Source organism: Rhinopithecus roxellana, chromosome 20 (assembly GCF_007565055.1).
Source record: "Rhinopithecus roxellana isolate Shanxi Qingling chromosome 20, ASM756505v1, whole genome shotgun sequence".
In the NCBI taxonomy this organism is placed as follows: Eukaryota; Metazoa; Chordata; class Mammalia; order Primates; family Cercopithecidae; genus Rhinopithecus; species Rhinopithecus roxellana.
Window position 1 is genome coordinate 20708798 of NC_044568.1, and position 9746 is coordinate 20718543.

The window sequence follows — 9746 nt, forward strand, 5'->3', positions numbered from 1 at the left end:
TTTTGAGATGAAGTTCCCCTCTTGTTGCCCAGGTTGGGGTGCAATGGCACTATCTTAGCTCACTGCAACTGCCACCTCCCGGGTTTAAGCGATTCTCCTGCATAGCCAGCCTTGTGTTAGCTCCACCACATCCACCACACCCCTTGTTGAAAGGGATCTGTTCTGGGAGTGGAGGGAAGCTTTGCCTTATATTTAATGCTATCTCATATGCTTACTCAAAATCATTGAAAAAAAAAACCATTTACTATGGAAAATGACAAACATGCATCTATCTAAGAAGGCAGAGTGTAATGAACCCCGTGTGCTCACCTAGGGTGCCACCTGGGGTGCCCACCTGGGGCCTATCACCAGCTTCCACCTGGAAAGCATCTTCTCTCCTCCATACCCCCATTCTACCTCCCCCAGATTGTTCCGAAGCGAATGCCAAACTAGCTGTCCTCCATCCAGGCAGCGTCCCCGCTGACGGCTGTCTCTGTGCACGTGTTGTTGGAAGATATCAACGGGACAGCCCTGGAGATATTCAGGGTTTAGGTCTCAGATGTGTGGCCTTGAGCAGTGACTTTCCATCTCTGAGCATTCTCCCTGCAGGGCCTTCCTCATGGGGCTTCTAAGGGCTCTGTGTGAAAGCGTCTGTGAAATATAGAACACAAGAAATTCTGATTAGTGTTATTCATGTACTTATTTATTTTTCTGAGACGGAGTCTCACTCCATCACCCAGGCTGGAGTGCAGTGGCACGATCTTGGCTCACTGCAGACCCCGCCTCCCGAGTTCAAGCAATTCTCCTGCCTCAGCCTCCTGAGAAGCTGGGATTCCAGGCACGTGCCACCATGCCTGGCTAATTTAAAAAATATTTTTGGTAGAGACATGGTTTCACCATGTTGGTCAGACTGGTCTCAAACTCCTGACCTCAAGTGATCCACCACCTGTCTTGGCCTCCCAAAGTGCTGGGATTACAGGCGTGAGCCACTGTGCCTGGCCTATTTTTGAGACAAGGTCTTACTGTTGCCCAGGCTGGAGTGAGTGGCACAATCACAGCTCACTGAAACCACCTGGGCTCGAGCCATCCTCCTGCCTCAGCCTCCTGAGTAACTGGGAGTAAATTTTTAAATTTATAATGCCAGCTAATTATTTTTTATTTTTTATTTTTTAGAGATGGGGTCCCTCCATGTTGCCCAGACTGGCCTCACACTCCTGGGTTCAAGTGATCCTCCCGCCTTGGCCTCCCAAAGTGCTGGGATTACAGGTAGGGCCACTGTGCCTGGCCTGATCAGTATTATTTCTTGATAACTGCTTTTTGAAGTATTTTAAAAGCTGAGGAGAGGTAGCTGGTGCTAGGGTGTGGAGGACAGGCTCGTTCAGGTGCAGTCTGTGCCTCACAGAGGGGTGGGAGGGGTAAGCCCCTCATTCAGCTGGGAGGCCACGAGACCCCCCCCAGTGGATGAGTGGGAGAGGGTACCTGCTGTTACCCAGGGAATATGAGATGCTAGTGGCTGCCTTGCAGGGGTTCAGCTGCAACACCAGCCATTCCTCCCCAGGCGCTGTTGGCGTATTGGGGCAGACAGCATGAATCACTGTGTTCACCCCCACAGGCTGCCTGCCCCATAGATGCCCACGGTGACTCCGAGTCCAGAAGGCTGGGATTGGAGAAAGAGGCTGGATGTGGTGGCTCACACCTATAATCCCAGCACTTTGGGATGCCGAGGCAGGCGGATCACTTGAGGTTAGGAGTTCAAAACCAGCCTGGCCAACATGGTGAAACCTCGTCTCTACTAAAAATACAAAAATTAGCCAGGAGTGGCGGTGCATGCCTGTAATCCCAGCTACTCAGGCTGAGGCAGAAGAGTCGCTTGAACCCGGGAGGTGGAGGTTGCAGTGAGCCAAGATCGCGCCACTGCACTCCAGCCTGGGCGACAGAGCAAGACTCTGTCTCAAAAAAAAAAAAGATTTGGGGTCCTGTGGTCATGAGGGTGGGGGCCGCCATTACCACACTTGCTTGCACCTGCCATCTGGGTCACCTCCACCAAAGCTTTCTGCACCCAGCTCCATTGTCCGCCCAACCAGCCCACTGTCCACTCCTTGACATGGGGGAAGCTATCATACGAACTCCCCCAAGTCATAACCCCTGTACCTCTGAATGTGACTTTATTTGGTGACAGGGAGGTGATCAAATTAAAATGAGGTCATTAGGGTGGGCTGTAATCCGATATGACCAGGGTCTTTATAAAAAGGGGAAATTTGGACACAGACATGCCCTGAGGGAAGACGACGTGAAGAAACACAGAAGGAAGTTGCCAGCTACCGGCTGAGGAGCGCGGCCTGGACCAGGTGCCCCCTCACTGCCCTGGGAAGGAACCAGCCTTGCCCACGCCTTGATCGCAGCCTTCTGGCCTCCAGAGTGAGAGAATAATTCTTGTAGCTTAAGTCCCTGGCTGTGGTGTTTGTTATGGCAGCCCAGAGAAATTCATGCACTTACAGGCCAGGAATGATTCCTGCCGGCTGTGGGCAGGCAGTTGCTTGAAGAGGTTCATGGATGCCGGGGAACGCCTCCTTATGGGTCCAGGCTTTGAGGAAGCGGGCAGTCCCCCGGCTCCCCCTGCGGACTCCTCTCCCCTGTCATACCCAGCGTGGGCGTGACACCATCATCTGTCCTCACACAAACCAAGACACTCGCTGGAAAAAAATACCAAACCCATTCTGGTGACAGCATGATCCGATCTGGGGGACAGGATTTCTGTCTCCCGCCCCTCCAAACCCAGCTTGGGAATTTGAATAAATTGAGGCTTGCTGGAGGGCTTGTTGTTATGGAATTGGAGCAATGAGAAGGAAAAACCATGGAGATGGCTATTTTCTTCCTCTTCTTAAAAATTTAAATTGAATAGTTCATGCAAGGAATGCACACAGATTGGGAAGTATATCCTTAGAATTCAGACATGGGCCTTAAGATTTTCACTCTCACCTCTACAGTCTCACACCGTCTGCCTTCCAGAACAAGGAATCCTTTTCAGAGCCAGTTCAAGAATAGGCCACTGAATGAAAGTGACTTTAAATTTAAATTGTAAATAATTTAGGTTTTGGGGAAGAGAGGCTCCTACAGGTTTCTTTCTCTCTTTGTCCTGCTAAACATATAGCATAGGGTTTGGCCAACTTTTCCTGTAAAGGGCTGGATAGTGAAGATTTTTGGCTTTTGCACAAATGGTCTCTGTTGCAACCCCTGGGCTCTGCCATTGGAGAAACAGAACGGCCATGAGTAATATGTCAATGCACAGGTGTGGCTGTGTTCCAATAAAACTTTATTCACAAAAGCAGGCTGCCGTGGGATTTGGCCCAAGGGACGTGGTTTGCCGAACCCTGATACAGCTCATCTAAGCTCGGAGGAATTCCAGTGTCCACCCGGATCCCGCTCTCTCAACCCTAGGGGAAAAAACAGCGTGACCCTGAGGCCCTGCTGGGTTTGAATCCTGCCTCCGAGGGTTCATTTCTGGGTGACTCTGGCATGTTATCGACTTCTCTGAGCCTGGTTGATAAAAAGGAAATTGCCATAGTCCTCCTCTTTCTGGAGCCCAGCGTGGCTGGCATGTAAATATCATTCAGGAAGGGGACCAAGGAGCCCTCCCTTAGGCTGGGGAGTCGGAGGTGTGGGAGCTGGAGAAGCTGGGAGGCAGCGGTAATTAACCAGGCGGCCCGCTGGGGGCAGGAGGAAGGGATCAGTGCAGGGAGGAGGGAGCAGGCAGGGGGAGGCACCTCACCTCTCAGCAGAGTCTGGAGTGATCAGCCACTCTTTTTCTAACGCTTGTCTCCGCTCTCTCCTCCTCTAGACTCTGCTGTCCACATGGCAGGGACCAGAGTCATCTTCAGGAATGTGCCCCAGTCCTTAGCACGAGGTGGGTGCTCCTTGAATCTTGGTTGGATGCACAGATGGGAGATGGGAAGGCCGCTTTGGACAGGGAAAGTGGGTGTCCCTGCTGTCTTAGGGTGGGGTAGGCTGGGGAAGTGGGGAAGGGGCCAGGGAGGGAAAAGCAACAGAACCACAAGATGCATGGCGTGGATAATATTTGGATCCTAATTTTAAGAAATCACGTAAAAACATCACTGGGAGCTGGGTGAGGTGGCTCACGCAGAGGCGGGAGGGTCGCTTGAGGCCGGGAGTTCAAGGCAGTAGTGAGACCCCATCTCTGCAAAAAGATTAAAAATTAGCCCAGTGTAGAGGCATGCACCTGTGGTCCCAGCTACTTGGGAGACTGAGGTGGGAGGATCACTTGAGCCTGGGAGTTTGAGGCTACAGTGAGCTATGAATGTACCACTGTACTCCAGCCTGCGTGACAGAGTGAGACACTGTCTCAAAATAAAATAAAATAAAAATAAAAAATAGGCCAGGCGTGGTGGCTCATACCTGTAATCCCAGCACTTTGGGAGGCTGAGGCAGATGGATCATCTGAGGTCAGGAGTTCCAGACCAGCCTGGCCAACATGGTGAATCCCTGTCTTTACTAAAAATGCAAAAATCAGCCAGACTTGGTGGCGGGCACCTGTAATCCCAGCTATTCAGGAGGCTGAGGCAGGAGAATCACTTGAACCCTGGAGGCAGAGGTTGCAGTAAGCTGAGATCGCACCACTGCACTTCAGCCTGGGCAACAGAGCAAGACTCCATCTCAAAAAAAAAAAAAAAAAAAAGACTTTGAGGACAGATCTCGTACTGTGTTCTTACCACAAATAATGGGGACATGGGGAGTGCTCTGGAAGTGCTGCATGTGTTGATTTCTCTGATCATGGTGTTGGTATCATGACTGTTTGCCTATGTCCAAACTTATCAAATTATGCATTAAATATGTGCAGTTTTTTTTTTTTTTAAGACAGAGTCTTGCTCTGTTGCCCAGGCTGGAGTGCAGTAGCATGATCTTGGCTCACTGCAACCTCTACTTCCCAGGTTCAAGCGATTCTCATACCTCAACCTCCCAAGTAGCTGGGATCACAGGTGTGTGCCATCACACCTGGCTAATTTTTATATTTTTTGAAGAGATGGGGTTTTGCCATGTTGGTCAGGCTGTTCTCGAACTCCTGATCTCAAGTGATCCACCCGCCTTGGCCTCTCAAAGTGCTGGGATTACAGGCATGAGTCACTGTACTTGGCCAGATTTCAATATATTAATTATACCTCAATAAAGCTTTAAAAAAAAAAAAGCAGTGGCTGAGCTAAAAAAAATTTTTTTAAAGCATTCAACCAGCCCCAAGGGTGCATCTGCCCAGGTGGTAGTGTTCAACCCGACAGATCAACCTCCTTCTTTACAGCACATAATTTTATGTCGATTGCTATCCTGAAATGAAATGCATGTAAACCTACAAAACACCTTTTTCAATAACGCCTCAACTGAAATATGCAGCTGATCAGAAATGAATAAACGTAAATATAAAATAATGGGTTTTCCATGTCACCCCAGGGAAGAGAACAGGGCTGTCATCTGCTTGCCACGGTGGCCCGCAGTGGGCATGACAGCAAACAGTGGCACCCAGCCCCGGGCGGCGCCTGGAGCACTCACCTACCTTACACCACTTGGCCACGGGGGATGTGGTTTTCCAAAGTGTGAAAACCTCTGTTCTGAACCGAAGTTCTGAACACAATGCAGTCTCCCTCCATCGGCAAAATCCTTGCATTCCTGGTAAAGGGTGGAGTAAAATTGTGCAGTGCACATTTGTGTGTACAGTGAAGTTTGGTCCTAGACAAACATGGTGATAGACAGGTTTCTCACCTGAGGGGACATACTAGGGGCAGGACCTGGCTGAAGGTCAGGGGGCAGGTACCCCAGAGACTGCAGAGAACCAGGTGGGCCAACTTCTCAGGGGCATCCTCCTGGGGAGGGGAGTGTGGGTGGGAACTAGAAGCATTGGGCAGACCCCAGCCCAGGCAGCAGAGCCATGCCAGGGGGCTACTGTATTTTTAGTAGAGACGGGGGTTTCACCATGTTGGCCAGTCTGGTTTTGAACTCCTAACCTCAAGTGATCCACCTGCCTCAGCTTCCCAAAGTGTTGGGACTACAGGTATGAGTCACCGCGCCCAGCCAATGCCTTCAGTTCTATATTGTGCAGCTTGCACCCTGTCATCTCTCTCTCCAGCAGCCTCCTACCTGGCTCACGAGGCGTGATCCTCACACGGCCTCCAGGCTTCTGGCCTCGCCCCCGGCCTCCTACCAGCAATAATCACAACCCCACCAGGGCTCATGGACAGTGCACAGCCTGTAAGTAAGGCACAGGTGTAGCCTCCTGCATGATGGCAGGCGCCTGTAATCCCAGCTACTTGAGAGGCTGAGGCAGGAGAATCGCTTGAACCTGGAAGGCGGAGGCCACAGGGAGCCGAGATCATGCCACTGCACTCCAGCCTGGGTGACGGAGTGAGACTCCATCCCTAAAAAAGAAAAGAACTGAGGGCATTAGAATGGCCTTGAGCAGTCATAGGTCTTTCCTGGCCCAGCACAGCCCCACGGTGGGTCTCAGCCAAAAAATGACCTGGATCTGGGTTTCCCAGGACGTCCCCTGGCCCCTGCCTCATTTGTCTTCGCTCTGCTGGGGCTGCTCTGCTCGTCACCTCTGGTTAGATTTTTTTTTTTTTTTTTTTTGAGACGGAGTCTCGCTTTGTCGCCCGGGCTGGAGTGCAGTGGCCGGATCTCAGCTCACTGCAAGCTCCGCCTCCCGGGTTTACACCATTTTCCTGCCTCAGCCTCCCGAGTAGCTGGGACTACAGGCGCCCGCCACCTCGCCCAGCTCGTTTTTTTGTATTTTTTAGTAGAGACGGGGTTTCACTGTTAGCCAGGATGGTCTCGATCTCCTGACCTCGTGATCCGCCCGTCTCGGCCTCCCCAAGTGCTGGGATTACAGGCTTGAGCCACCGCGCCCGGCCCACCTCTGGTTAGATTTTAAAAATCCTGCTCTCCCCGCACCATGAGGTCCCCAGGGCGGAACAGGCCTCACCAACTGGCCAGCTGTCCTGTGGTTCACAAAGCAGCTTAAAACTCCAGTAATAGATGGCCTCGCCCAGGCTCCAGAATGTGACTCAGAAGAAAAATGAAGACGGGTGTGAAAGGCGAGGGAAAGGCGACCCCCGCACCCAGCACTGTTCCCAGCAGCCTTGCCTTTGTCGCTGGGCAGGAGTCCCCCTCATGTAATGATGGTGCTCACCTTTCCCTCCCCACCTCCCCAGCCTCCAGGTGGGGCCATGTCAGGAGCTGTGAGCACCTTGTGCCATATTATCAGCCCCCTCCCAAGGGCGCCATGGAGGCCACACCAGACCATGCTGGCAGGACACGGCCACCAGAGCCGGCATTTAATAAACAAGCTTTGGGCTACCTCTGTGGCTGCAGCTTCTGACTGTAAGATTTCAATCTTCTTGATTGAATAAGCAAATGAATGAATTCCTTCATTCGATAAATATTTGTTAAACTCCTGGTAAGTGTCAGTCCGTGAGCTCAAAGCTGAGCAAATAAAGGAGGGAAGGAGAACCAGCCTCCGTGCTTGGAGCGAACCCTCATGCCGATCACAATGAAGACGTCTGGCATTTTCCAGCAGCTGTTCCTTCTCCCTCCTCACCACTGGGAGGCCCAAGGGCTCTGTGGACACGGGGCAGTCTCCGGCCAGGGTGGCTGGCCTTCACCACCAGGCGTTCTTAGGCTCTGGAATATAGACTCACAAGGCCTTAGGGACAGCCACCACCCGGCAAATGAGCCTGGAGGATTTTTACCCAAAAAGAGCTGGCTGCTTTGCAGTTCATCCCAGCTTCCCCAGAGAGCTCAGGGCAGGGAGAGCCCTGGGCATCGCTAGGTGTACCCTGTACCCCATGGATGGGCATGCAAAGACCCAGGATGGGGAGGGACTTGCCCAAGGTCACCCCTCCTCTTGTTCTGGGGAATTTCTCCATTCCAAAGGGAACTCTCTGGATTACAAGGGACTAAGGACCAAGGGCTATCTGAGGGCCCCCTTCTCCAACTGACCGGAGTGGGCTTTGGGCACACATGGGTTTGGAACAGCCCATTGGGCAGCCTCTGTGAAATTCCCTAGAAATGATGAGACTTCCCTGCACCCAGCCCCCACCCCGCACAGGGAGTTCGCACCAATTGTTCTTCCCCGGAGACTCCTGCCAACCAGGGAACGTGACAGTTCACAGTGAGGGGCTCGAGGCTGTGGGCAGCAGGTCCTGCTGGGGACTCTGGGCAGGATGCCACCTTGAGACGCCGCCATGGCCACAGTATTCGTGCCAGACCAACAAGAGTGTCCTGGACACTGCCCAGATGCTGACCCCGTCATCAAAGCAGACACTGGACACTGCCCAGGTGCCGACCCCATCATCGAAGCAGACACTAACTCGTCCCCTCCTGCCTCTTGGACACTGCCCAGATGCTGACCCCATCATCGAAGCAGACACTACCTCGTCCCCTCCCGACCCCAACAAAAAGATGCCAAGCCCTGCGAGGTTTGCCTGTGCGCAGCACTGTGTGGAGGAGCGGCATGTTTTCTCGCCACAGGGACAGCTCTAGTGAGGATGTAAAACAGCGCAACTGCCATGGAAATCCGTCTGGCAGTTCCTCAAACAGTTTAACCTAGAGTTATCACATTTTTGTGCCCCCCGCCGCGCTGGATATCTACCCAAGGAAATGGAAAACATCTGTCCGTCTAAAAGCTTGCACGTGAATGTTCACAGAAGCCACGTTCACAACAGCCAAAAGGTGGAACCAACCCAAATGCCCATCAAATGACAAATGGTTAAACAAAACCTGATCTGTCCATGTGATGGAATATTACTCAGCCATGAAAAGGAATGGATCCTTACATGTGCTACAGTGTGGATGAACCTTGAAAACATCATGCTGGGTAAACGAAGCCAAACCAAAGACAAAGATCGTATGATTCAATGTGTATGAAATGCCCAAATTGTAGACACAGTGCTGAGGGATGGAAGGATTGAGGATTGACACGTAGGAGTTCAGGAGTGATGAAAATGTTCCTGAACTGACTGTGGTGATGGCTGCACAACCCCATGAATCCACTAACTGCTGTTGGCCTGTCAACTTTAAATGGATGAATTGTATGGTATGTGAATTGTATTTCAACAAAACAGTTAAAAAAAAAAAAAGTTAATGGAAGGCAAAAATGTAGAACAATGGGAACTCTCTGATACAACTAGAGGGTCTTTACTTGCAGGACTTTGTGGAACTGACAACATCTACGAAAGCTGACCACGCACAGCCCATGACTCCAGGTCTCACTCCCAGGGCTCAACAGATGTGAGTGCATTTGTCCACCAAGAGACATATGCAGGAATAGTCACAGCAGCATGAATGCTGTCAGCCCTAACTGTGAGCAACCCACACAAATGAATACTCTGATTTGGTCTATTTGTACCATGGTATATCAGGGAATACTATGCAGCAATGAACATGAATGAGCTAAAACAGCATACAACAGCATGCATGACTTGCACAAATGTAGCAATGGGCGAAAGAAGCCAGACACACAGAAAGCACATGCTGTCTAATTTCACTTACGGAAATCTCAGGGATAAACCTTTTTTTTTTTTTTTTTTTTTTTTGAGATGGAGTCTCGCTCTGTGGCCCAGGCTGGAGTGCAGTGGTGCAATCTCGGCTCACTGAAAGCTCCACTTCCTGGGTTCATGCCATTCTCCTGCCTCAGCCTCCCAAGTAGCTGGGACTACAGGCGCCTGCTACCATGCCTGGCTAATTTTTTGTATTTTTAGGAGAGATGA

The 9746-nt window shown here is 51.3% G+C and overlaps 1 long non-coding RNA gene across 1 annotated transcript; it reads right to left on the reverse strand.

The window, feature by feature from the left end:
- Positions 1-327: 327 nt before the first annotated feature.
- On the reverse strand, positions 328-9528 carry LOC115895293. The gene is made up of 6 exons (XR_004055501.1): positions 6962-9528; positions 6121-6398; positions 5540-5652; positions 3749-4174; positions 2476-2672; positions 328-630 (listed from the first exon to the last, which is right to left on the reverse strand). It is a non-coding gene; the product is annotated as an uncharacterized LOC115895293 (long non-coding RNA).
- Positions 9529-9746: the final 218 nt, after the last annotated feature.